The sequence below is a fragment of the Aythya ferina genome (assembly GCF_964211825.1).
Source record: "Aythya ferina genome assembly, chromosome: 8".
In the NCBI taxonomy this organism is placed as follows: Eukaryota; Metazoa; Chordata; class Aves; order Anseriformes; family Anatidae; genus Aythya; species Aythya ferina.
Genome location: NC_140304.1, coordinates 25,360,193 through 25,387,769, shown reverse-complemented (window position 1 = coordinate 25,387,769; position 27,577 = coordinate 25,360,193). Strand labels below are relative to the sequence as shown.

At 41.9% G+C, this 27,577-nt stretch overlaps 1 long non-coding RNA gene across 1 annotated transcript; it reads left to right on the top strand.

Moving 5' to 3' along the window:
- Window positions 1–131: 131 nt before the first annotated feature.
- Window positions 132–27,403, top strand: LOC311440602. Its single transcript, XR_014695480.1, has 3 exons — window positions 132–185; window positions 6,770–6,932; window positions 25,784–27,403. It is a non-coding gene; the product is annotated as an uncharacterized lncRNA (long non-coding RNA).
- The last annotated feature ends 174 nt before the right edge of the window (window positions 27,404–27,577 follow it).

Below are 27,577 nucleotides of genomic sequence, written 5' to 3'. Positions count from 1 at the left end.
TTATAGCAAAAGGGTTTGTTAAACACAAACCTGCCCTGTCCACAATTTGATAAACTACACCTGTGATCAGGAGTCTGGTCAGGTGGTGATGTCCTGGTGCAGTTAACTATCCATCAGCAGACACCTGTAGTGTCTTTTCAAAGGAGGCCTTTGTGGTGCAAGATGCTGTGCACAGGGAAATGAAGGTGGGTTTTAGGAGCACTGGAGAGAAGAAAGTGTTTCAGGGAGACTATAGGGCTGTTGCAGCTCACATAACACAACAGGTGCACTTCAGTTAGTTTTGTGATTTCATAACAATGGTGTAGGACATACAGTAGAAGATAACTCTTTGTCATCACTTACTCACAATGCAAATTTGAGGTTCATCCAGCTTCTAGCTGAGGAACTTACAACCATTTACAAAGGGATGAAAAAAATAGTGAAAACATTTCATTATTCCATGAAATAAAATAGGAGTTAGGTGCTTAGACCAAAACCACAGTCCAAAAACTCTACAGGTTGATGTCTAGAACTTTCCAGTCTTCTCTTTAAGTTTGGCAGTTTCCTTTACATCTGCAGTTTTGCTACAGCCCAAGACCATTTCCTCTCTTGCCCTTTGGCCCCCTCAGTTTTGTATTCCTCTCTGCAAAGCTTCAGCAGGAAGGGAGGGTGCACCACAGCAAGCTTAAGTTCTTCTGAAGAACCAGATGGATGAAGGAGTGATTTGACCTTCAGGTATTTTCTTTTAAATCAAAAAGAGAGCCCAGATGAGATTTATGGCAGAACAGAAATGAATGTCCCTCTCTTCCTCCATCAACTTCGTTTTCTTCTTTCTTCTCAATTTTGAACCAATATAGGAAGCACTTTCAGCAGGGTTAAGTATGCCAAGTGTAAGCCAGATTGTGAGAAGATCTAACTTCTCATCCATGCATTAAGGAGAAAAATAAAGTGGTTTATTCTAAAGCCTTGGAAGTGAAAAGCACTCCAAGCTTGGACTTTAGACATCCACCTGTTTAAATTAGCTGTAAAGAAAAAAGGAAGGTTTGCATAATGTTTTTCTCTCCAAACTCTATTTGCCTAAGTATGGTAAGTACTCTCTCTCTGTGCTCTCTGCACACACCTCAAAGAGTTGCTGGAGCTGAAAACCTCTCACTAGTGATTGCACTTAATGACTCTTCTCTCATTTACACAATTCACTGTGTAAGGGTGTGAAACCATCTGCTTTTATTCCTTGGAGAGCTATTGAATTGATTGTCATGACAAGGATTCCTTGCCTACATTGTAACAAAAGTGGAGAAAAGACAAAAGAGGAGAAGCTATAATGAAAATGGTTACTCTATGTGGGTCGTTATAACTTTCCATCTCTCCATCTCTCCTGTCTTCTCTAAGTAGACACAATCAGGGTGGCACCTAGTGTGTTCATCACTGTGCCCTCAGGACGTGATCTAATGATCTCTGGAGTGATAGCCTTATCCTCCCATCAGTCCCAGAAAATGGCTAAGCCCAGGAAGCATGGGGAGGATTCCAAGTGATCTGGAGTACTGGAGCGTCTTTAGAGAACATCTTAGATCTGTAGAAGACCTAGGTTATATCTATACCTTGGATGACTATAGCCTCCTGAGGAGTAGCTATAAAACACACTGTATGACAGGAATCCTCCAAAATTTCACAACACATACACAGCTAAAAGTTTAAGGTCTAAAGCATGTTCTTTCGTCCTCCATCCTCACACATTCAGTTTCACCCAGACATCTCTAAATGAAGAGCAAAGACTGAAATTAGCCCTAAGCACCTGTTTTGTCAGGAGACTATACTCTCAGTCACAGACAGACAGATGTCAAGAACCCAAAGTCTCTGCAAAGTCACAACAATGATGTCCCCATCATTAGATTAACCACCCCTAGGCCTGGAACCTCCTCATCTCCCTTCCACTCTTAACTCAACTCATCATTTATAAATTTGAGCAAGTTTGATACACCAGGGAGGCATCTGAGGTAGACAGTTTGTCTTAATACTGCTACAAGGTAGTGCTGGACCCTCAGTGGTATGTCTTCAGGAACAGGTGCTCTCTCATGTGTGAGGGGAAGAACAAATCCCCATGACACCTGGGGAATGGCAGATACAAGCACCCAGTGTCTGGAGGTACGAGCATCTTGGTGATACAACCCTCAGGACAGCTGCAGGTCAGCCAACCTAGGGAAGACTTACGGTTTCAGAATTTAGTAGTTTTCAACAATAAAAGTGTGAGGTCAAGCCAAAACTTGAGTACAGTTCAAGCAGCAGGCAGAAGCAGCTCTGGAGCACCCTGCTACTGCAGGTGAAGGTTTTGTCCCTGAGAGGCCCTGGGCCACCTCCCATGTTTACCTGGCTGCTTTTCCTACCAGATCAGTGACCTATTTATGATCAAATCCTGTTTGAGAGACTTATCGTGAAGCCCCCTGTACACACTACTCTACAAAGCCTGCTATGACCCTGCAGGGGGTTATGTGGATCCCCTTCCCCCATAAAGTCAGCTCCTCACAGTGCTTCCTCTCCCTCCTGCCCCAGGTTACTCCTCCTCCTCTCCCTTCAGCCCTTGGGGCGGTTTGGTTTCAACAAGGGCTGTGGACAAGCAGGAAGGGGAAGTGCTTGCTCAATTGCTGCCCGTGTTTAGGGTCTCAGCTAACTTCTGGGATTCTGTCTCTTGTATCTTTTGAAACATCAGGGGTTTACCCCATTCCCTCAGGCCCTGTCTGGGATGAAGAGCAAAATATTGGCTCTGACAGAAAACTCCGACAAAAGACTGCCTTGCAATGGGGCCAAATAAATCCCAGCTTCCTCACCTTGCTGCAAGACTCCCCAAAGAACAAATTATTAAAACGCATTCATTTCTCCAAATTTTGCTGTGCATGATATTAAGAGTTCAGATTTGTTTTTGTCTTCTAGTTTGGTCTTTGTTGTTGTTATTGTTGTGTTGTAAAGGGGTCTGTTAAATGGGAGAAGCAACCTGTCTCAGTGTGCAGTGCCTGGCTCTCAAGAGTACAGGGGTGCCAGGCCTGGGAACGCCATTAGCAGACTTGTTTAGAGAAAAGGGTTAGTTAACCACAGAACGGCTCTGCTGATAATTTGTTTAACTGCTCTCGTGGTCAGAAGTGTGGTCGGGCTCACAGCATCCAGGAGCTGTTAATCACCTGTCAGCGGGCTCTTGCAGCGTCTTCTGCAATTGCAGGCCTTGTCGTCTGCGGCCCTGTCAGCAAGGGAAATGAAAAGAATGATATTCATAAAGCTTGCAAGAGAGAGTGAGGAGAGCTGTGGCTGAATCTCATCTGCGGTGTATCTCGTTTGGGAGTGGGTTTAAATCGCTAACAGAAACCCCAATTCTTGTGGCACTAAGGGATGGTACAACTAGCGCTATTTTGCAACTGAATTTTTAATGGACCCATACAGTCTGTCCTTCTCCTTCTGCTGTTCCACCCGTCCCTTACAACTCCTGAACACGTGGGCCGATTTCAACGAAACTTGACACATCGGAGAAGCCTTGTGCATATTACGTTCCCACCTCTCACAACAGTAAGGCAGACAGAGAGGAGAGAAAGTGCTTGACTCTCCTCCTGGGAGAACTCTTCCAGTGCAATCTCAGACAACATTTATCTCCTGAGAGGAGTGTAAGTGCTCCAGTTGTGAAAAAAATCCAGAGTTCATGTCTTATTAGAGACATGAAAGAACCTGGGAGCAGGACCCAGAGTAGTAGGGCTTGGCTGTCTCCCAAATGCCGAAAAACTTCTCAGGACCATGTCTGCAAGTCACAGAGGGGAGAAGCCAGTGCTGGCCATGGGAATGAAGAACAGAGAGAGGAATCGCAGCTCTGAGTCTGTGTGAAAAGTATATTTTAACCTTTCCTTAAAAAAGGGGGGGGGAAACATGAATGTTCCAAGTAAATGCATATTTCCAAGGAAAATGCCATATGATTAAGTGATAGGTTTTGATCACAAGTGACGGGTATTTCATCACACAGGAAATAACTGTTAAGGATCACTGTTCACTAACAGCTCTCTGTTTGCTCAGAATCACCTCATCACACCCCACAGCGTGTGCACCGTGTAACTCCAGGTCCACGCGTTCATTTTGGAGCTGACATGCAGAAGAGCTGGAAGGATGCCTTCTGTAGCATGCAGCCTCTCTTCTGTCCTGGGGAGAGATGCCCAGTGCCACCACCTTCCTCCATGGCCTGTGATTTCCCAGTTGGTATAAACTTTTTTTTTTTTTTTTTTTTTTTTTTTAAGAGCAAGCATAACCTTGTAAGGAGCAAACTCTTGGCTCTCCTCTCCTGACAGGCACTGTTCTTCCTTTACACACAGCAGATGAGGGCTGTATATTTATCCACTGTTTTACATAACAAAATAAAACAGTGGGTATGAAGGATGGGGGAGCATTTCAGGTTAACAGCTTAGCTCTCCTTGACAGGAATCGGTGAAGTTTGCAGCAGTGACTCTGGAATAACCTTGGTCTCTGACTAAGGGGAGTTCAGGTCAGTCATTGCTGGCTGTGATTTCCAAACCAGCTCCACTGTGCTGCTTTCCTGCATGAGCTCGGGAAGAGGGAAGAGTGGGCCGTATGTTTAGAAGTCACTGCAAGGCCCCAGTGAGCCCATGGGAACCTGCACATTGATTTCAATGGGCCTAACTCATCAGATATGCTCCAGCAGCCTGTTGGCACAGAGCAGTGATTCCAGTGAGGCTGTGCTCCAGCACTCAACGTGGCATTAAGGAAGAGGATAAATCAAAGTGACAAGGAACAAATAGATTTGGGGTGTAATTAGATACATTAGCGGTGTGGCATTCAGACCAATACTCGGTGTGCATTGGAGAACCCCCATGCTCCTCTGTATGTCCCATTAAGAGTTTGATCTCTGGGGTGTTCCACTGTCATTGTCACCTGGAAGAAGGTGGCTCTGGAGCTTGGGGGCCATGGTGAATGCAAGCCTCTGAATGAATATTCTTCCTAGCTAGATGTAAGCTAGAAGACATCTATTGCTTATGCTACTCTGGAAGCTTCTGGACTTAATTTGCAGAACAGTCAGTAAGGAGAGCCATGGGAATAAAATCCAGTCCTGCTCTGCTGGACTCCAAGGCCACTGGGGACTTACATGCCTCTCAGTTGACCTCCTGCAAAAATAAGTCCATAAACCTCACCCAGAGTTTCCTGCAAGTGGGCCAAGAGGATGAGGGGAATGAGGCTAGGCCTTCAAAGCAGGGCTGGCCAGCTTTCTACAGTCTTCCTGCCAGTTACAGCCATGGGACCTCACAGGCTTCAGATGTTTTGCACCATGGTGTACATATAATATCAGTCTACCATGCCTTTCAGTGCTGTATCTTGGGTAAGCCCATATATTTCTGCCCACTCAGTACTCAGTTTATGCTAAATAAAAAGGACTGCTGCCAGCATCCAAAAGATATATACGACATTGATCTGTCAAACCTGGACCCTGACTTAGCTTTCTGAGATTGCAGATGCGGGCACACATGCCCACAAGTGATTTCTATTTCCTTGTTGCCAAAGGACTTGTGTCTATCTTATTGAGTTTATTTGTGGGAAGGGAAAAAAAAGGTCAATAAACACAAAATGCAACAAAAGAAAATGCCAAACTGACTCTGACAGACTTTCTTCATACCACTTCCTTTTGTGGAGAAATAGCATCTGTCCATTTAAATTAGAGCAAAATATTGAGAAGATGTTTCCTAATGAGTTGGCAAATCAAGATGCCAAAGGGACGAGAGCTGAACTCTGAAGAGGATATTTGTTCTTCCCCAATTCAAATTCAGTCTTCATTATTATAATTTTTGTTTCTTCTTTCCATTTCATTTGGCAGTGGACTTTTACCAGAAATAAGCTTTTTAGTGTTCTCCCTTCTGTGAACTCAGATTGAACACAGCCAAAATTAACTTCTCACTGGGTGGTGAAGGTAGAAGAAAAGGAAACTAATCTTCATTTCCTACCCCTATCCCCCTGACATTATATCCTTTATTTGTAAGTCCCTCACATGATCTGCATATAAGAGAAAGAAAGAAAACGATAGATCAAATTGGAATCCACTGTCTGGAAACATTTATCCAGTTTACAATGGTAGTGCCATAAGTAGTTTGATTTCTCATCTACTCCAGATTGCATTGCTGTAGGAAAAGTAACCTCTTTAGCCCACCACTAAATTCTGTGATTCATCAGTGAAACAACAGGATTTTGGAGGGTTCAAAGTATTTCCTCTTCACTCTGGTAACACGAAGAGAAACAGAGTTGTTTCTGAGGGGGGCCAAAGCAGGGAGGGAGACGTTTGCTGCTCAGAGAAAAAAAAAAAAAAAAAAAATCTGTTGAAAACAATGGAAAAAAATGACTTTTAAGATTTTTAGGCATACACTTTAGAAGGGATCTGTATCTAGAAAACAAAACAAGTACATAAATAGCATTTAGTTAAAATAACAGTAAGTATCTCTTTTGTATTTTGGCACCCATTAGGAAATTTTCTCGTTTCTGCTGGTAAATGTTCTGACTTCCAGTGTTAACACTTCTGATTTTATAATGCAAGTTTTCCTACTGGTTATCTTAAAATGTAGACAATATAAGTCTGTTATATTTTTGTTTATGCTTAAGTAAGACATAAAGGTTGTAAATTTGAGTTGATCACAGACCTTGTCTAAAGCACGTGTGCACTTCCATGACACTGTTTATCTTTAGTGTTCGGCCAGATGAGATAACACAGTGGTGTGTCAAACACGTGACACGTGTTATCTAGACACCCTGAACACTTTTTTTACAGGGACATATTGACACAGCGCTTTTGAGTAGATGAAGACAACATGATGGCTCCACTTATGCCAAGGACCAAGATGAGTGTCCTTATGTTAATCCCCCCAGTGCCTAACACTATCAACTGGAGCAAGCAAGATGGAACCGCTCGGATGAATTCAGCAATGGAAATGGTAAAAAGCAAACAAACCTTATATTGAGTACAAAAACTGGTACATGCAATACTTTCACTTTTTGTTGTTGTTGTTTTTCTTTTTTCTTTTTTCTTTTTTCCTTTTTCCTTTTTCCTTTTTCCTTTTTCCTTTTTCCCTTTTCCTTTTTCTTTCCTTTCCTTTCCTTTCCTTTCCTTTCCTTTCCTTTCCTTTCCTTTCCTTTCCTTTCCTTTCCTTTCCTTTCCTTTCCTTTCCTTTCCTTTCCTTTCCTTTCCTTTCCTTTCCTTTCCTTTCCTTTCCTTTCCTTTCCTTTCCTTTCCTTTCCTTTCCTTTCCTTTCCTTTCCTTTCCTTTCCTTTTCTTTTTCTTTGTTAAGAATAAAAGCACAGTATTTGAGATGGACAGGCTTGAGGACACTTTTTTCTCTTTGAGTGAGAACACTTTCTCTTTGAGTGAGGACACTTTTTTCTCTTTGAGTGAGAAAAATTAAGAAATACCACTCTTAAGTTCCATTTTGGCCACTATCACAAATCCTGGCTGGGACTTCACTAAAGATCACATGCCGAATTCTGCCGTGCCTGTATACCTGGTGCATGAGGTCCGTAATGCTACAGAATTTCAGGTCTGCATCCTTGCTTGTCTGCTAAGTGCATCCTACTGACATCATTTGATTTACAGGGAGGTCATAAAGGAAAGAACTGAGCTAGAAAGCTGCATTTTGGGGATTGCAGGGAGAAATCTATTCTCAAAATAAAAAGCTCTTTAAGAGCATATCTGCTCTGTGATATGGAAGACAGCAGGAAGTGCAGGAGCTGGTAAGAATCCAAACTGGAAGTCCACTAAATCCTATGGGAAGGTCCTAGATGAGGTCTGGAAGTACAGCAGCCATATTCATGGGAACTCAGACCAAATACCAAGACCCTCAGCTGCAAATGAGACCTGGAACAGGATGATTTTTGGAGGTAACACTACGGAAACCAACCTGGGTCCAGCTGCCTCCCAGCCTCCCTCCCGTACAAACAATTTCAGGGGAGGTGAGGATTGCATGACAAATTCAATTAGAGATGAGCCTGAGGGGGAAAGAGGTTGTCAAAACAGATGATTAAAATGAATGCAGTTTGAAGCCAAGGGGAGTAACCAGCATTAAGTCATGCCCACAAGCAAGGAAAAATAACGTGTTAGGAGCTACAAGGTAAAGTGGACTCATTTGTTTTTTTTCATTGTGTTTCCACAGTTTCTCATTTTCTTCCCCTCCCACTCTCTATAATGCTACTGCTTGGCTAAGCATTAAACACTTTGATGGTCACACAAAATCATCTAACATTTCCACGGCAGTGAAACACTAAAACATAAACAGTTTATTTCTCGTGAAATCTGTAAGGAAAACAAACATTTTACAAGGCTCCAGTTCCCTCAGCCTTTTCCTCCCCTGTAGCCCCCAAAATTATTGCCAATGTAAAAGGCAGGAGAGAAAATAGACCTTAAGTAAACAGAAACATGAGTGTTATTTACTATCCACTGGTTATATGCCAAGGAGATATCAACCAAGCAGACATTAGGAAAATATTTATCCAAGCATTAATATATTCTTTGCACATGACACATTGCACATCATTATTTAGCTGGGCTGATAACACGGAAGCTTTACTAACAGCATATTTCTTCCTGTGCTTAGAAGTCTTTAAAGCATTTCTAAGCCTAGCAGTAAATCACAGCCTGGTTTGCAGATATATTCTGTATACACATGCATATTCCGCTTCAGCCCTTCTAATCACATTGCTGAACATCCATGTCTTTTCATCCTTGGTACTGCCATGTCATTTTTGTTATTATAAAAGGAAAAGCAAAACAATTAAGGTCAGTCACATCCTAAGATCCTACTAAAATTCCCAGCAGCATCCATCTCCACTGCTTAATGAGGGGACTGATCGGGTGAAGATCAGAAAATACAAGAACTGACACAAATCTGAAAAGACTCCTAAACAAATCAAAAAAGCCTTTAAAATGTCTGAAGTGCTCTATTGTTCCAGGACTGGGCGGTGGTGGTCTTATCCTGGTGATCTGTCAGTATATCTGTCCCCAGAACAAATCCCAAGAATTCTTATCTTTGGTCTGATTCTCTGTATTATTTTTCTAAGTTTGGCAGATAAAAACGTTGGGATAGTTCCCAACATAGTTCTGTCCAAGGAGCTGAACTTCTGGATGTTCAGACTGCTGCAATGTAATAAATACCAAGTCCTATATACAGGAATTAAAGGGAACCTGATCATATTGAGAAGAAATGACATTAATGGACACAGAATTAGGGGCCTGGATTTCTTAACTGTTTAGTCAGCAAAAAATACCTGAGACCTTAATTGACCAAAGGACAACACGGACTGAGCTCTGAAGGGAAGGAAAAGAGGAAGAAGGCACAGACAAAGACAGTTTCTTTGCATTAGGCTTCACACCAGCTCCACCAGGACTTTGAGCCCTTTACAGTGTCCTTTTCAGCAACAAGGTTACTGGGAAAACAAAGGTGTGGATGCAGGGAGTCCCCTAACTCTCCCCTAACACTGATCTGAAACACTTCTTCATACTTCCCGAGGATGCTATTTAGCCAACCCTTTCTTTAAGTGTTCACAAAACAATAAAAGACTCCAGATCTGGCTATGCCTGTTTTATGTGGAAAGCTGGAGCCTGGAGAACTTTAGTGACACGGCCGGAGTCAGTGACACTCTCAGGAACAGAAACTGAGTCATGGCTCCTCTTGTCCTGCCTGAACTCCCAGGCCCTCATCAAAGAGCCTGGACTGTCTTTGCAGCTACAGATCTGCGCAGAGATCCACAGGGACTCATAAAGGCTAAAGCCGCCTTTAAAAATGACTTCTTAGGCATGCAAAGGCATAAAGTTAAAACTTTCAGAGATAAGTTGTAACTTACAGCTCCAGCACATGCCTGCCTACTAATCCATCTTTTCACTGCAAAACGTCACAAGGAATTGCAACCATTCTCTTTGTAACAGCAAGATTCAGGGGCCAGTCAGTCCAACGGCACCGCTCTCTCACTTAGGGATTTGTCATGCTCTTTAACGAAGAGTTAACTTAATAATGTTCTAATAATTTATCATGTTAAGAAGAGAAATAAAAAAGGGAATTGTTAAGGCAGTAAGATTCCCCCCACACACACACAAACACTTAAAGGTTTGAAATCAGGGTCTTGTGACCTTTCTGTGCCATTGGCTGATGACACACGTAATCGCTTGCATGTGGGGCCTGATTTTCCAGCTCTTGAATCAAAAGGGAAGCTTCAAACCACCCAAAAGCCCAAGACCACTGAAGTGAGTGAATTAGTCCAAATAGGCTTATGACTGTTGGTTTGCATTTTAGCAGTTGTTGGGCGCTCCAGCCATACGTTTGCAAGAAAGAGGAGGAAAAAAGTCTGCACGTTATTTCCCAGGGAGAAACTCTACAGGAGATAAGAACATTTCAGAAATAACTGATAAGCTACATCCTGCTGGTGTTTGTTTTTGTTTATATTAATGGATTAGCTGCATTGAATCCAGTATTCTGGGTGAGGAATGCCTTCAAAATGAATGGGATTACAGTGCTCATGTGAGCGGTGCTCCACTGGACTGAACATTGCCTATTGATTTAATAGCACAAGTAAGGCTTGGTTAAGGAAGTGAGGCTTCATCTTAGAGATTCATAGATTTATTTTTGAGCCCGGATGGCACTAGTATCCTCAAGGTGGTCTCTTGTGTTCAGTCACACCTACTTCAAGTTTGTAACTTCTGGTTGAATTGTAACTCCTCTCTTAGGACTGTAAGCAGTCTGGATTGAGACATTTCAAATAAGAGACATTTCCTGGGAAAAGTCTCGCACTTCAATGCAAAATTAATAGCATAGCAAGATTTGTAAATTCTACTTAAATTACAGGTGGCAATAACAATACTGCAGCATGGCTGATTTAGTTTGTTTAGAAAGTCTACCATGTGTTTTGCTAGTTTCCCATGCTTAAGCTGACACCAGTCAATTCTGTTTTCTACATACCTCTGGGATATACATCTCCAGCCTAACTGGTGGAAAATTGGTTGTTGATGCTCAGGAAATAACCGATTTTCCATCTATTATAATGTGGCCTTACTGAAAGTATACACTGCCGATATACAAACCACTGATTACAGTTTTTAGTTAACAAATGGGTTTTGTCAATTGCCCCAGGCACTGCCTAACAAAGTTGTGCTTAACAGCTAAGAAGACCGATTTCTTTGGGGATATTGCTTAAATGGAGCACAGATCTAGCATACACAACAGTTGCTATTCATCAGGCACTGGGGAAAAAAAAAAAGGGAAAAAAAAAAAAAAAACTGGCAGCAAGCCAGAAATGTAAAGCAGCCCTGTAAGTTGACAGAGTAGTTTATAATTACTGCTATTAAAATATACACACACGCACACACACACACATACACACACACGTGAGATTTTCTGAGATATAAAATGCCGATGCTAACTTCAGGGCAATATTTCTATGATGATTTCATTCCATGATTAAGTATTTCGGAAGGAAGATACAAGATATTAATTAAAGCAGAGGATAAATACTTTCTTAATTAGCTGATGAAATACAATTTGCATGGAAGTGAATTCTTTTTAATAACTGCTGAATGTGCCTGGGGCAATGTTCCAGCATGTCCCCAGCTTTTCCCTTCTGTCATCCTTCGGGAATTCTAAATAAATGATTAGAGACTAATTCTGATCTCACTCACTGTTTTTCTGATTTCATTTAATTTTGGTGGAATTTCTCCTGTCTGAGAAATCAGGAAGAGAAATCAGAAGGGGAAATTTGATTTTTCTTATTATTTCTCCCCTTCCTTTTGCACAGCAATGTGAAAAGAACCACACTCAGACCCATGAAAGGATGAGATTTTCTAGGGCTGAACACAGAAGAGAGCAAGGAGAGATGCTACTGAATGGGTGGGGTTTACTACCCTGATGCTATTGTCATGTAAATCCTCATTTGGGCCTGTTTGCTCACCCTCTTAGTTTTCTGAAGCCATTAGATATTCCCTGCTTAGACATATGCCAGCACAGAAACTTTGGAGAAGGATATTCTTGCAGCTACTGAATTGCAAGGGGTTGAAAGATGTCCTTATTTGTTTTCATTATATTTTGGTTTTGGTAGCACCCTTGCTTAATTTAACAGCCCACAAGCAGTGCTAGCTTAATAAGGAGATGCTGAATATTTTACTTTAACATATATGATCAACATGTGGTCCCATGTCATCTCTTTTCAGCACACTACTCAAACTTTGCTCTGAAGTTGGGATTGTTCATTTCCTTGTGGCCTGTCTATGTCATTTATCACAAAGGAATCCAAGCATTTCATAAATGATGATGATAATGGGTTTATTTTCACAGCTTACTGCTGAGCAGCTAGTTTGGCTGGTGTCACTGCTGCTTTATGGATGGAGAATGGATGCACAGATGTATTAAGATCCACATTTCTCTCAAGTCTGAGAAGTACAAATGGCCCGTGATTTGAGTTTTCAGCTGATAGTGCGCCCTTGTTTATTGCTTATGACCAGACTACCTTTACCACAGGTGAAACTGTGAAAGCTCAGGACTTCCATAAACCCAAACTTTGCAAAGCCAGGATTAATCTAAGTAACCTCTTATGAGAAACTGATGTAAGGATTTGCCCAGAGCAGACCACAATGCGGTAGCTTGTTCTGCCTTCTCCAGAACTGTGGCTGAGCTTCAGACTGCACTTTCCTCACCACCTTCTCACATTTGCATCTCCTCAGTCTTACAAGATCTCTGCATCGCCATGGCCAAAAAAAGGAATCTCTGAGACTGTGGAGGAGACAAGTGATGTCTGCTTTACAGGTGGCACCCCCTGGTTCCCTGGGCTCTCCTAGGAAGTGCTGGATGTGTACATGTTTCTGTACTCTGGAAGTCCCAGTTTGAGTTTTTGATCTCATGCACATTTTCAGAGCTTGCTTTCTCTTTCATTACATCTTCCTTGTACTGTAAGTGGTGCCTACTCCCTTGTAGGGAACAAATCTGTACTTTTGGAGGGGTTTTGACCATCCCAGATAGGGATTTGTTGGCAGCAGAGGCAGATGTCTCCAGAAGATAAGTTATTTCTGTCTGCAGAGTGGGGCTTTCCTGAGCACTCAATAAAGGACTGGAGTTTGGGGGTTGGGAGGATCACACATATAATCATTCAAGGCAGTAAACACTGCCATAAAAGAGGTTGAATTAAGGTTTTCAGGGGCATTTAGCATCCTCATTAAACAGTTAAGAAAAGAAATACAGCAACTGCATTATCTGGATAGGACTTCAGCCATCTGAACAAAGGCCTGATGAGCCCATTCCAGAAGAAAGCTGTCCTCTCATCAGAGCACAGTGAGGCAGGCAGGTTTCTCCTGGGACTGGGGTCTCTGCTGCCAGCTGGGTAATGGGAAGAGACAGGTATCACGGGTCCTAATCTAGCCTAGTATAAGGGTGAGGTGCTGTAAGTTGTAAATTCTTCCCTTTCTTTCCAGAGGTGTCCATTTTCATCATTCTGTCCCCCCTCACAGAAATTCAGAAGAAAAGAGGAATTGAAAATGTCAAATTAGCTACTTGTTTCACCATGCTGTTAGAAGGGAGAATGAAGATGGCACAGGTATTTAAAGGCCACAATGGGATAGCTTCAAAAATTTGTGTGGTTTACATTAGTAGAACAATGCAGTTTTCCCTCTAGACACATTCTAGGATTTTTTGTTTGTTTGTTTGTTTTCTTTTAAAGCAATAATGTTAATGCTGGCATCCAATCTGTTAGATTTCAACCCAAATTTCAACTACATTTTAAAAAGGTGAAAACAGAGTTTTATAACGACAAGGTCTGGCCCACCCTAATATTACAGCTGTGCTCCTGCTCCCACCTGTACTAACCACAGGGTAGGTGAAAGGTTGACTTTCTCACAAAACATTGAAGGCACAGCCACAACTTCAGCCTCTCAAATCAGATCAAGACAGCATTCATCTGCACTGTAGGCATCAAAGCCCTAGGGCTACATCTTCTCTACATTCTCCTACCCTGGCACCAAAATGCTTCCAGCACTGAAGAAAGCACAGCTCTCCTCACTGAGCAACCTCTTCCATAGCCCAAGTTACACAGGTCAGCCTTTTTACTGGGTTACAAAACCTATTCTGGTTGTCTGTTCCACTTTATTGCATTGGCGACTTCCTTTCAAAGACTAAATTTTCGCTGGGCTTCCTGCTTAATTTTCCAAAGCAGCCTCACTATGCTATCAGGAGAAACTTCGGACCAAACCCACCCACCTCCCCTCTCTGGTGCTGCATTCCCACCCGTCAGGGATGGACAGGTGCTTTTGGACGCACCACAGACTCACAAAGAGCAGGAAATCCGCTGTCCAGTCGAGGATGAAAATAGTTACCTGCCCTGGCATTTGACCCCAACTCCAGAGCAACACATGATTTTGGGAGGGGGGGCCCTCACACTGGATTTTTAATGACTGTCATTTATGGCAGGACCTTAGACTGATGTCACATGTGAATGACAACATGGTGTTTGTCAGGAAATATCTAATATTGCAATAACTTCTTTTTTTTTTTTAATTCTACTTTTATTGAGTGGCTTGTTTCTACAGCGTGGATGAAGTGAACAAGGAGAAGGCAATGAGTCCTGTTCAGAACTAGAGAGTTCAACAAATGATTTCTACAAAGAAAAATGCTATTCTTTTTATGCCAGCACCTTTCAGTTGTAGGACTTAAAAGAGTTTGGGGTTCTTTGTTAACCACTTGGACCGATGCCCAACAGTTGTTTTCATTTATCCTCGACATTTTCAACTGCTCCCATTGAAGTGAGATAAAGTAGCAGAAAGAAAAATAAACGGGCTTTCTTTCTCGCCACTCTCCCCCCAGCCGTGTGGGTCGCTGCTCTGTCTTATTTTATGGAGATCTGAGCGGGTGCTGGACAAGCGGCCGCGCAGGCACGGCCGGGGAGGCAGGAAGGACAGACAGCCTGCGGTTACGGCGAGGGGCTCGCAGCACTCGGGTGCACCTCCCCGCTCCTCTGTAGCCTTCCTGCGCTGTCTTTGCCAAGCCACTTCACCTCTCCGGGCCTCAGTTCTTTATCTGTGAAAGAAGATACCGCTTCTTTTTCTCATCTTGTACCAGCTTTGTGTCTATAGGCCGGAAGATTTGTCAGACCAAGGTTATTTTTTTACTACCTGCTTCTTGCCCTGCCTAAAACAATGGGGCTTTGGTCTGTGCGAATATTTAGTTAGCAGAAAAATTTAACCAATAACAAGAGTACTTGTCCAGATCTGCATGTCCTCTGGGTTTGCCTGAGCTTCCTCATGGCCAGAGCTGTTGGAACGGTTTTAATCACTCTGTGAATGTACTTGACAGCATTGAATCAAGCCCAAACCCAAATTGAAAACTGATTCAAATTGTTATTTCTTTACAAACCCAGAACTGAACCTAAACTCTTACTTTGAAGCCTCTGTGGGACTCAAAAGAAAACCAAACAGAGCAAAACTTTCTCTGTAGTTGGACCAGAACTCGACCAAAAAAAATGACTGTTTTAAGTTCATAACAGATTTACTTCCTTGTTGATTTCAGTTTCCAGTTATTCATCCTGTTGTTTATCTTCATACCTGAAGATATTAGAAAATCACCCGTATTTGTGTAAAAATTCATAATTCCTGAAAGCTTTGAAGACTTTGGCATGAATGGTTACATGGTGGAAACTTTTTATGAAATTTCATGCTCACTCGTAGCCAGTTTTCCCCTTAGAAACCTTTGGTCACTTAATTAGGGAGAAAACACAATTAATAAACAACCAAAGACAGTCTGATGGTGACAAGCAATTCCCTGAAGCCATCAAAAGAGATGAAAATCACAAAGGTCACCTGACAATCAGAAATGATGTTTGGATTTGATTTTCTAGCTCAGTTCTGGCTGCTGCTGTGCCTAAGTTACTGTGCTTGGATTTGAGTTCCTCTCAGCTTTGGTTAAAAATAGGTAAAGAGGAATTTGGGATACTGTGCTCGAGACAGTGAGGTGAGTAGCAACAATAAAACCCAGACATGGAGCCAAAGGGCTCCTGGGAAAGAGTCATCCCAATGTTTTGCCATATCTCAAGAGATATGAGTTTGTGCCTTGCTCTTGATTGCTACAAAAAGCTGTCCCCCGTTAATGGAGCTGTGTGAGATATCGGGTCACTGCTGCTGGGGAACCAGAGGCAGCCCAGTATAACACTGGTTGTGCCTTGTTTATAGCTGGCCAGAGAGGCTGGTGCACCTTCATCGTGCTAGCTAAACCCAGCTGGAATTTTTTCTCTTAATTCAGTTACATTTTTTGACCAAGTCTTACGATCAAGCATGATACATGCATTATGTTTCATCTTCTGGTTTTCTTAGTTTGAGTTTGAAAGGAAAAGTCTTGCAAAAAAAGAAAGTATCCAAACTTTTTACTTTGAGTTTCATGAGGTGTTGGTGTTACTTACCAGTCAGGCTTGTGTACTTAGGTACAGTTTCTCTGTGGACTTTGATCTCTGCAACTGCAGACAGCCACTGTCAGAAGCCAAAATCATTACAGATTATCTCACATATGAGACAGGCGTGCACGCGACTGTGCTCTTCTTGGAAACCTGCTGTCTGATGCTGTTTTCATAATCATAAAATTGAGGCCGTGTTGAGTGAACAGCACTGTCTTGGTTTTGACTGGTCAAAAAGAGAAAGGGAAAAAAAAAAAAAAAAAAAAAAAGAAACAGGCCTGGGAAAAGACCAGGTATGCCAAACTCTGCTCTTCCTTTTGCCATCTGTGAACAAGCAGTGATGAGTGATTGCAATGACTGGAGGTATTAATCTACAGCTCAGATGAATTAATTCCATTTTTGTTGAAAAAAAATTGTTCGCAAATACCCAGGGAAGTCCATCAGAATTAAGGAAAAACAGGGGAAGACAGGATATAAAAAGCAGCTGTTGCTCAAAAAACCCTTACATGCCCCTCATCATTTATCTTACTCTTCCAGAGCGAAACTTCAGTCCCAGTCCCATCCGAGGCTTTTGCAACCACCAGAACAATGTCCAGATGATGTGACAAGGCAGCTAGTGGGTCAGGAAATATGCTCCCGGGCAGGTTATCTGCTGTGTAATATTTGAGGTTTTTCTCCTAGATGGGGCTGTAAAGCACATTACCCTCCACATAGTAGGTGAAAAGAAGGAACAGCTTTCCTTTCTATAGGCAGTCCTATAAGCATTTCCTTTTTATATGCTTATAGGACTGCCCTTTGTGAGCACTCTGGTATGGCTATTAGTGGTATGCCAGAAGAGAGATGCACAGAGTGCATCTGTGCATGGTGATGAGAACCTCAGTTCCCATTGCCTTTCTATGGCTGAAGAAAGAGAAGGCTGAAATGGAAGGTGAATCCTTGCTCCGGTGTTGTTCATCACTCGGATGGAAGAGCTACTAGAGTAGATTATTTGAGACACTCTCATTAGGAAACAGGAAAGTTTCTAGAGGCAATAACAACTCTGCATCTCTGAAGGAAACCCCAGCCATTCCCGAAAACCATAAAGCTCATCTCTGCACCCTTCCTTATCGTACCCCCAGCTTCATGGCAGCTCAGTTAAGGCTCTGCTGCCCACAGTGATACCATGGCCAGACCCAAGGCGCTGTGCATGCAGCCCAGCGACAGAGATAAGGCCCATGGTGTCAGAGCAGATGTCTTCTGTCTCCCCAGCTCCTCTCCTTGTTTGTTTGTTGCCGTGACCCATAAGCTGTTCCCACTCCACTAAGTGACTGGTGAGTCACCGCAACCCACAGTGTTGGGAAGATAAAGGCAGTATCCAGAGCATCCTGTGATCAAATGAGCCCAGACACCTGATAAACCCTCTCCCCTCCCTCCTCATGGAGGTCTGTAGGCAGTCCTGCCTGCAGGCATTTGTTTATGTGGCCGTGTTTGAAACCCTCTTCCGTGACACCTATGCAGAGGCCATCTAGCTGGGGCTAAGTCCTCCACAATAATTCTCTGGTCCTCCCCCTCTTCCACTTTGAATGGTGAAGATGGGGTCAGTGGCTTGTGAAAATAAGCCAAACCAGATCAGGTGATGGTGTAGGATTAGGTGCGGTTCCCCACTGGGTGTCAAATCCCAGCACACCCACTGCTAGCCCATTATATTTTAATGGGAGGAGGGTGATAAGACAACACTTCAAAGGGAGAAACAGGGCTGCAGAGAGCTTCCTGGATTCCCCTTTAAGGGGAAGAATCAGTCTTAATTGAATTCACTTCTTATCTGCTTCCATCATTTTTATTTCATGAAAGTGGGAGGTTAAAATGGACAAGAAGAATAGCACAGGAAGAGTCTGAAAGAGAAAACAGTTTTTCCTTGTTGCTGCATGTCCCCTTTGTGATTTTCTTCCTCCACCCTGAGTGGATGAAATGACACAAACCTGCCAAAACCTGTACAAACTCTTATCTACACCTTCAATTCCCATAGCTTTGTCCTTTGCAGTCTGCAAGACCCAGTGCTCTGACTTCTGCCCCGTTGCTCCCATACCTGAAAGGGCATTTAAGAGAGCTGACAATCCCTCTTGGACCTCCTGCCACCTAGACAGATGTAGTTTGGCATTAATGTCATCGCACTGGGAAATAGTTGAAAATTTCTGCTCTTAGGTTGTACCTCAAGCTGTTTTGGGAGGCCCTCATTTGAGAAGGAAGAGCACTGGCCTTACCCATAGCAAAAGTAATAGCAAAGGACTGAGCTGTAAGGATTTCTGTTACACAAGTGTTTGCTCAAAGACGTTGTCGTTTTCACTGGGGAAAGAGGCATATATCTTTCTGTTTGCCAGAGTTTGGGAAGTAAAATGACAAAGCCAGTGAAGATGGAGCAGGAGTTGTAAAAGCATGTGGTGAGAGGTAAATGTTGGCTACTCCCTATAACCTTTACTGTGGCCTGCTCACACTTGTTCACACAGCAGACTTGTCTACACAAGGGTTTAAGCTCCAGGCCAGGTACCTCATGAACCTCAAAGAAGAACACAATATTTTCTCCTAGTGCAGGCACAGCCTGAACTACTGCTGTGCCTTCTTCTTTGGTCCCCTTCCTGAGTTACCACTGGACATAGCAGCCTGGGCAAGAAGAACAGGAGCAAAGAGTGAAGTAGGCAAAACCCTTCAGTTACTGCCTCAAGCTGGCTTCAAGCTCATCACTTGCTGTGCCAGCAAAGCAGGATTCTGTTTTGGTTTTTGTTTTTTAAGGAAAACTCCCTCCATTTCCTTTTCCTCTGGGGGAAATTTCTTCAAAGCCCCATTGTTGGAAAAGCCATCGCAAAAGGAGCTACTTGGCATTGAAGCTGACCCTGATTTAACATCCGGATTCATCAGCCACTGCTATCCCCTAAAGGTAACTGCTGCCCTGTCATAGACAGAGATGGTGAGATCACACTGATGTGTCTGCTGCACTATTTTTGGCTGAGGCATGGATTATGAAAAATTTTAAAAGATATTTTTATAGCACTAGTATCTTTTTGTTTTTCTCCATCATACACTGAAACCATGTATGTTCTTCTACTTGGAAGAAATATGAAAATTAGGATCTGTAGATCCTGGAGAAAATATTAACATCAGTACCATGCTGGTGTGAAGAAAAGGAATAGCATGATAAAAGGTCTGGGTGAGTTAGGTTAATTGTGCAGTCAAAATACAGCACTCACAGAATTAGCTCACCTTGGTGAAAACTGAGACCAGGTGACGGGCTGGCATCACTGACTGCATTTCCAAACTAACATGGAATAACTTAAGCACCTTCAGAAGAGGAGCTGGATAAAGGAAAAGACAAAAAAAAAAAATAGTGAGGAGGTTTTACTTTTAGATTGATTTCCCAAGGAAATGAAACTTGTGAGCCTGTCCTGTTTGTGTCTCAGTACATGACTGTCTGAGTTTCCCAATGATTTTTAAGTGTCTACTTCTTTCAACTAAATTTAGCACAGATGTGGAAGAATAAAAAATTATGTTCTTGCCTATTTCTTGAACAGAAGTCACTGGGTAGAGAAAAATCACTCTACTAACAAAGTCCTCATGGGACTGCATGGATATTTCCTCCTTAACCATTGGAAAATCCACATTACATTGACCCTTGAAGCCCTAATTCATAGGATGCCACTGGAAGTGATGATACTTATGGCACAACTTGTTTTAAACTAACATGGACCTAGATCATTAAATGAGCTCTCCATGATGTCAGGATTTTGCCCTAGTGAAGATACAGAAAGGTCAGACTGGGCAAAGCCAGTTCCAGTTATATGTAAATGAAAACGTAGTGAGTGAATGAGCACAAAAAATCCTGGAGATCAAGGAAGACAAACATCAATTCCCCAAATGCAGTAAAGTATACACAATCCTAAATATTTGGTTTACAAATCTGAACCAGGTTTGTAAGGTAAGAAGCCATACAGCACTGGATTGCATGCATCCACACGCACAGGTTACAGATGCCAAGACAGAGTGGACACTCCATGTAGCTCCTAATTCAAGCTGTTGGTTCTTCAGATACCCCTCACAGAGCAGCCCAACTAGAAATTGGGGTGTGAGCATTTCCTCATAGCTGAGGAGACCTGGTGCTACTTTTCTATAATTCATTGGACTGAAATAGCAGTTTGGGTGAAATCTAGATTTTAGACTGAAAAAACGGTATACAACTGAGAAAAATTATGGCTCCCTCCCCCATTTGCTGATCAGTGCATCATAGGTGTTGGGTGGGAAAGATCCATAGTGGCATGGAAGGAACAAAGGAAAATGAAAATGAAAGGGGCAGAGTGTTCAGATATTAAATGATTCCATTTTACACTGGTGATGCAATCTGAGCAAACCAGCAATTTCCTTTTGGCCTCCGTTTTATGAGCGATCCTATTCAAGCTTTGATAATAAAAGGAACACAGGTGGGTAATTAAGGAGGTGTGAAACACGAACCAATAGCCAGCTTTTCTCAGCGTGTTCTGGAAGGCTATCTGCATCGAAGTGCTGAGTGATTGAGTGACCTCACAGACTGACCTGGGGACTAATTTTCTTCCAAAACAGAACAAAACTCAAAAGGTTTCTGTAAAAATTTTGCTCTAAAAATTACTGGCAGCTTTGCCACTCCAAGAACTGTTTAGTAACAACACTACAACACGTGTAATCACACTTTTCATAGATTGCAACAGAACATAGAGACACCCATACTGAGTCAAACCAAAGGTCCATCTAGTGCAAGATACATCTGGCAGCAGTCAGCAGTGGGTGTCTAGCAAAGAGCGTAATAAGGCGAGTATAGAATAATCCTTCCCCTCTCACTGCCTCCCAATTCTTGCTTACAGACTTACTGGATCAGAGGTTGTATTTTAACCACCATGTTTAATAGCCTTCTGTGGAGCTCTCCTCCAAAACTCAACAGGAATATACCATCACTGACTTCAGATTCACTGATAAGGTTAAAACTCAGAAAGTTTCACTCCAAAAATATGGATCACTCATCTGAAGTACAATAATCCCTGCAGTGCAAAACCTGAGAAAGCCATGAAGTTACATGCATTCACACAGTCTGAAGTTCTGTGTAGCTTCAGTGCACTCTTTACAAGGCAATAAACCATGCAGTTAGCATTTTGATTTACCTATGTAAACACATAAGAGTCTATGAATATGTTTAATATCTGTTACATATACCACATAAATATTATATATACATGTAGGAGAGCAGATCGTTCTCACTGCTTTTTTAATTTTGTTGTGAAGGATCACAATGAATAATATACTTAATGTATATGGGTATGTAATGACCATACACTTTGCTAACAAATCACAGAAAGCTGCAGTTAAATATTGAGGAAGACCCTCTCTCCTCCTGGAAACAGCAGGTATGTTTACTTTGTTTTCTTGGTATATTTTGGTCCATGTGAAACCAAATCTAAAATCAGTGATGCTGAGGCTTACAACCTGCCTGACCATTTCTCAAATGCACATCATGAGACCCAAGCAAAAAAAAAAAGGAAGGAAACCTCTGTTGTTAGAGAGGCTAAATCCTTAAAATTATTCCATACATTTCAGTCTGACTCGTGGGGCTAAGTGGGTTAACTCCCAGTTAACTTCTGCCTGTATCATTGAACTTTCATGTTTGTGTGTTTTACTGAAAACCATGATCCCAACTCTGCTTTGATTTTTCATACTGTTATTTCAGGTTTATATTTTGTTTTCCTGTTGTTTTGCTTATTTGTCTGTTTTCCTAAAGACTACTTCAGGATGCAGGAAAGTTTCTAAGCTGCAGAAATAATGCTATATTGTAAAGCTGATGTCTCTGTGTTACCTTCTGCATGAAGTCTAGCTTGATGGTGTCCTTTACCAGGGACAAACAAAAGTTTGAGGCCAGCTGATCACAGTCATCTACAAATTTTCTACCTGTTCTAGTCCTCCTGTCCATGGCTTAGCAATGATGGCTTTAAATGAGGAAGTCAAATCTGTAGTGAATCCAACCACAACAAAATCCACAAGAAAAATAATTTCAGAGGAAATATATACTGTTCCCAGGTATGATTATCAGGTGTCCTAAAAGTGCATAGATGTGTGTTTTTGGGTCTTTTGCACTCACCCCAACCCTTGCAAACTGGCACCTCCTCCATTCCTGGAAAGGGCCCTCCTCTATTGACACGAGTACAAGAACACCATTCCTGTGCCATTCCCTTCTCATCACCTGAAGTGTGGAAATCTGGGTAATTGCAAAGTGACCCCAATGGCTCCACAGAGAGCTATAATCTCAAGATTACGTCCTTTTAGGAAGCTTGATACCGAATATCCAAACGCAGCTCAGTAAAAACAAAATCCCCTACCGACTATCTCTGCTCATAAAAGTGATTTAGATTGGTTCTCCCCATACATGAGTTCTCCATCGGCTGCCTGAATCAATTAACAAAACAAATAATAGATTGCAATGTTTTTCTTTCCAGACAGGCTTGTGCTTTATGAGTGAGCAGTTAAAACATACTTCTTAAAATGTAAAAGCCTGGAACCTTGGAGGTCCCTTAGCTGCCAGTGGGGGAAAGAAAAAAACAAAAGAAAACAAAAGAAAACCAAACCAAACCAAACCAAACAAAACAAACAACAACAAAAAAAAACAACAAAGCTCATTTGCAGAGATCTGCAACCAAAGTCTTCTCATCTGTGCTAGAGATGCTCCCTTCAGGGTAGAAGTGCAAAGTGAACTGCAGCTCCTGTTCTGACCATCCAAACACTACCTTTATTAATTCAATCCCTAAAATTAATTCAATGCCTAATTCAATGCTAATTTTTAAAGGAAAAAAGGAAAAGAAAAAAGAAAAAAAAAAAAGAAAAAGAAAAAAAAAAAAAAGCAGAGGCTAGAGGTTGTTCTGCTCCTAGGAAATGTTGCAAGAAAGATGTGCAGTGTCATGCCCTTTGGGACAGAAAGTTCTCCTCCCTCCAGCATGTAGGTGTGGTGAGACAAGGAGGTGATCCCAAATTGAGTGAATACCTTACTGGAGAGTGCAGGAGGTCTGTTGAGGAGTCTTGTGCTCAGCAAAGCCCCAAGTGCACCAAACGTGACTATGAAAAAGAAGAAGCCATGTGTAGCACAGACAGCTGAGGCCATTCATGCTTTGCTTGTGCTGTTGCTGAACCCCGCTGTCCAGACAAGAGCACGATTTACATCCTTCTGACATAACATGAGTGATGCATACCTCCAGGTGATGTGACCTAACAAATGGACCCAGAAAATCCCCTGAGTCAGTGTAGATACAGGGGAAAGTGGTGGCAGCTCTGGACCTCTAGATAGCTGGCAAGAGAAACTGCATGAGGATTGAGTAGAAAGTGATGCAAAGACATAGACATAGTCATCCTGTTTCTTTTCTTTCTCTTTGAAGACTCAGAGGCTTCCATCATCTAGGGAAAGACGTGGAAAAAATTAGGCAGGCCCCTAATTACCACACAAAATCTCTGCTACCATGAAATCTCCAGGGTCTTCTTTCTTTGGTTAAGGCACCGGTAAACGTGTTTTATCAATTGGCCACAGTAACCAAAGCTGAGTCTTGCTTTGCAGCAAGATAAATATGAAATACAAGTTACATAGGTGCCTGCTAGCCAAACCTGATTCCTACGAGGGATGGGGGAAATGGAGAAAGGAAGATCCTTGTCAGAGCAAAGATGAATAATATCTTGCACATGAACATGTCAGTTGCTTGAGAATCAAGCCTAGGAACTATCCAGTTTCTAGTCACATCATCAGTGTTTACTCTGGAGTAAAAATTAGTGACTTTTTCCATTAAATTCTATTGATCTATTTCTCCAGCAAGAAGCTTCTTCATCTAAATCACTGGTTTATTGTGCCTCTGATTGTTTAAGAGGATGTCATGGGAGCCATTGATGAGTCACTTAAAATGCTATTCGTCCTACCACACATGGGCAAGCAATGTTTCCATTCAAAGCATTGCTGCACAAATTGAATCTTTCAACATAAAGTGGGCTTTGTTTGCAAAATTAAAGTAATATGTATAGTATTTTACATGTTCACAGACTTTTGCAGAAGACTGGCTGAAGCACTCTGCTCGTCAGTTCTTTAGGCCTGAAATGCAAAGGAAATATTAACTGATGAAATCCACATATACTGGTTACAACTTTCTAAATGGGATGCAGGTATACAATGGTTTTGCATCAGTAGGCATAAACAGGGTTTGACAGTTTACATGCATACTTACACAGACAGCTCACCCAGGGCCTAAAATACAAAATGTTTTGTGTGCCACACTCTTTCTCTGCCATCTACCTAAAAGATAATATTTAACATTTTTGCCCATTCAAGTAGCAGAGATCTATTCTTTGATCCAGGAGTCCTTGTATGGTCTGTGACAACCCGTGATACTCACAGTCTATTATAAATGTAAAAAATTAGTGAGTAGACAGTCTTGGCAGCAGACAGAAATTCACTGTTTGTGCACAGTACGGCAGGAGGATATGTGAGGTAGTCCAATATTTGGAAATGTGCTTCTGAAGATGTCCCTGAGCTTTTGGGATGAGAAAGCAGTTCAAATGAAATATGGTCTGAAAGACAGTCCTCCACAAAAGGGGTTACAGTTCCCTTATAATGCCCTTCTTCCTGGCAGCTCTACCACAAAACTTTGGAAAATAACAGTTTTCTGGTTATCCTCAGCCTTACAAGCAACAGAATACAGCCATCTTACCTATTCCTGCATATTTTATGCTCTGGGAGAGACACCGGTATCACTGACTTGGAAAATTGACATTGCCTGAAACAGAAATAATCCTCCTCCACTTTAAACTGAATATCCCAGGATCCCTGAATTTCATTATATTATTATACTATCCAAAAATGTTTTTAAAAGTGCTCCAGGAATTCCACTGGACAACCAGAAATAGACACTCCTTTCCCAAATCATCCAACTATGGCTCAAATATAAAAATAAAATGGAGTGGAGAAAGGCAGTGGAAAAAAAAAAAAAAAAAAGATAAAGGAAAAACTCGAAAAACTCTTCCATTTTGCTGGTGCTTTATTCCAGAGAATAATATGTTCAGAAGCCTTCAAGTTGGAGAAATAAATGTTTGCCATTTTCCTTTGAAAATACCATGTCATTTGGACATTTAAAAACCCCTGCATTCCATCTTATCCCACAAGGTTTTAAGAGTCGACATTGAAATCAGGCATGCTGATTTCCTCAGAATGAAATACTTTCTTTGTCCAGAAAAAAACTTATTCCCAAAATTTTTTAACAGAGAATTTGGAATTTTAAGTCAGAATAAGAAATCTCTGAAACTTTCTCTTTGCGTTTTACAGTTCAAAATCTTGTTTGTTTGTTTGTTTGTTTGTTTGTTTTGTCAGGGAGGAGAACATTCCTCTGAGGGGAACTGTAGCTCTTCAGTGCCTAAGAGTCAGTCCCACCAAGGGTACCAGAGCCCGACACAGAAAGAGGGAGAATATTCAAATGCCTCACTTTTTCCACTGGTCTGCTTTTCTTGGACTGTTATATGGATTTTCATTAGGCTCCCAAATTTGGAGAACTTTTATTATTGTTATAAACCCTGCTCGTGAAGTAGATTTTCTAACCCTTTCATGCCAGACATTTGGCTAAGTTCAAGTGCAGTATCAGTTTAATATCTGACACATGGTCTCATGGGAGCCATATCCTGCCACTGACAAAGGAATATATGTTGTCATCAGATAGATCCATTCTGCCTCTGTGCTTCTAGTGGAGCTACCTGTTTTTAATAATGGCGATATTTGAGGAAAACATGTGTTCCTTCGCCGTGTGATTAGAGTTCAAGAGAACAAGCCACACACTGCAAATATTTCTTGGAATTGTGAACTACTGTTCTATTTAGCAAAGCTCACATCCAGCTGGAGGCTGATATTCCCAAATACTCATGAGTGTAGATCAGCAAATGCCTGTCTTTCATCTAGAAACTCTGATTCCTGTGTCAGCAAGGGCAGGCAGGATTCATGACTGTGTCTTTGCCATCTGTGGTCTCTTTTGGAACAAGTTTCAGACTTCAAATGGCTATGAGACAGCTCCAGCTGAATGAGAGGACTAATTCACAAGTGGCAAGTACAGAACCAACACTGAAGTCTAAAGGAGTTGAACTTTGAAGTGATTCATTGCTCTGGTTTTAGTCTATTTAGTAATATTCTCATCAAGTTGGGTAATGGATCTGCTGTGTGACTGGGGAGACAAAGGGGTGTCAGCTCATCCTGACATTAACCAAGGCCTAATACATTGAGAACTGACCATCTCCAGAACAATGGCAATATTATTCAACCCTGTAATTTAATGGAAAGCAACAGCAATCATCACCGTTCTTGGAGAATCCAGAACTGCATGGGACAGAAACATACAGCAGCTTTCAGATTTCTAAGATGACTGCTATCGAAATTCAGAAGTGCTCTGTTTCCTAAATTATGACTCAGGACAAACCATGCTTTAACATCTGTCCTGTTTCTGCTCATCTCCTGGCACTGGCTGGACACACACTCAGGCAGCATCTCTAACGAGTTTATTTTCCTTTCAGCCATGTGCAAAGGAACAAGAGGAACTTGGGAGAATTATTGTTATCTTTGCACTCTTCTGCAACTCGATCCACTTCCTATCTCCAAAGCTCTTTGTAAAACAATGGATTTTCCAGTACATTAGGACCTGCCACTAGCCCAAGGATTTTCGCTGCTCCTGGCAGCCGGCTGCATTGGCAGAGTTCCCTCTGCATCCTCGACCTGCTGCTGATTGATCCCCGTAATCCAATCCATTTTCAACAAGCCACTTCAGCTCCAATAAAAACAAGGGGCTTTGCTGATTGCTGGTTTCAGCTGCAGCTGTTGGAGCCACAAATCTGAAGAGAAATATTTTAAGTCTATTTGTAAAAAATCTACGGGTAAAAATAAAATGTTTCACTGCTTTTATCCAGTTAAACTCAAAGGAAAATGAATTAAAGCTTATTTTTATGCATTGAACCATCTTTATTGTTTTATTCCTCTGTACTTTTCTCGGTGTGATCATAGTGTTCCTCTATGTAAATAGGTAAGGAAATGTTAGGATTACATTTCCCCAGGGCTTTGGCATATGCAAGCATGAAATAGCTTTCACAACATGGGTGCTACAAATATTTCACAGACCTTAAATCTCTA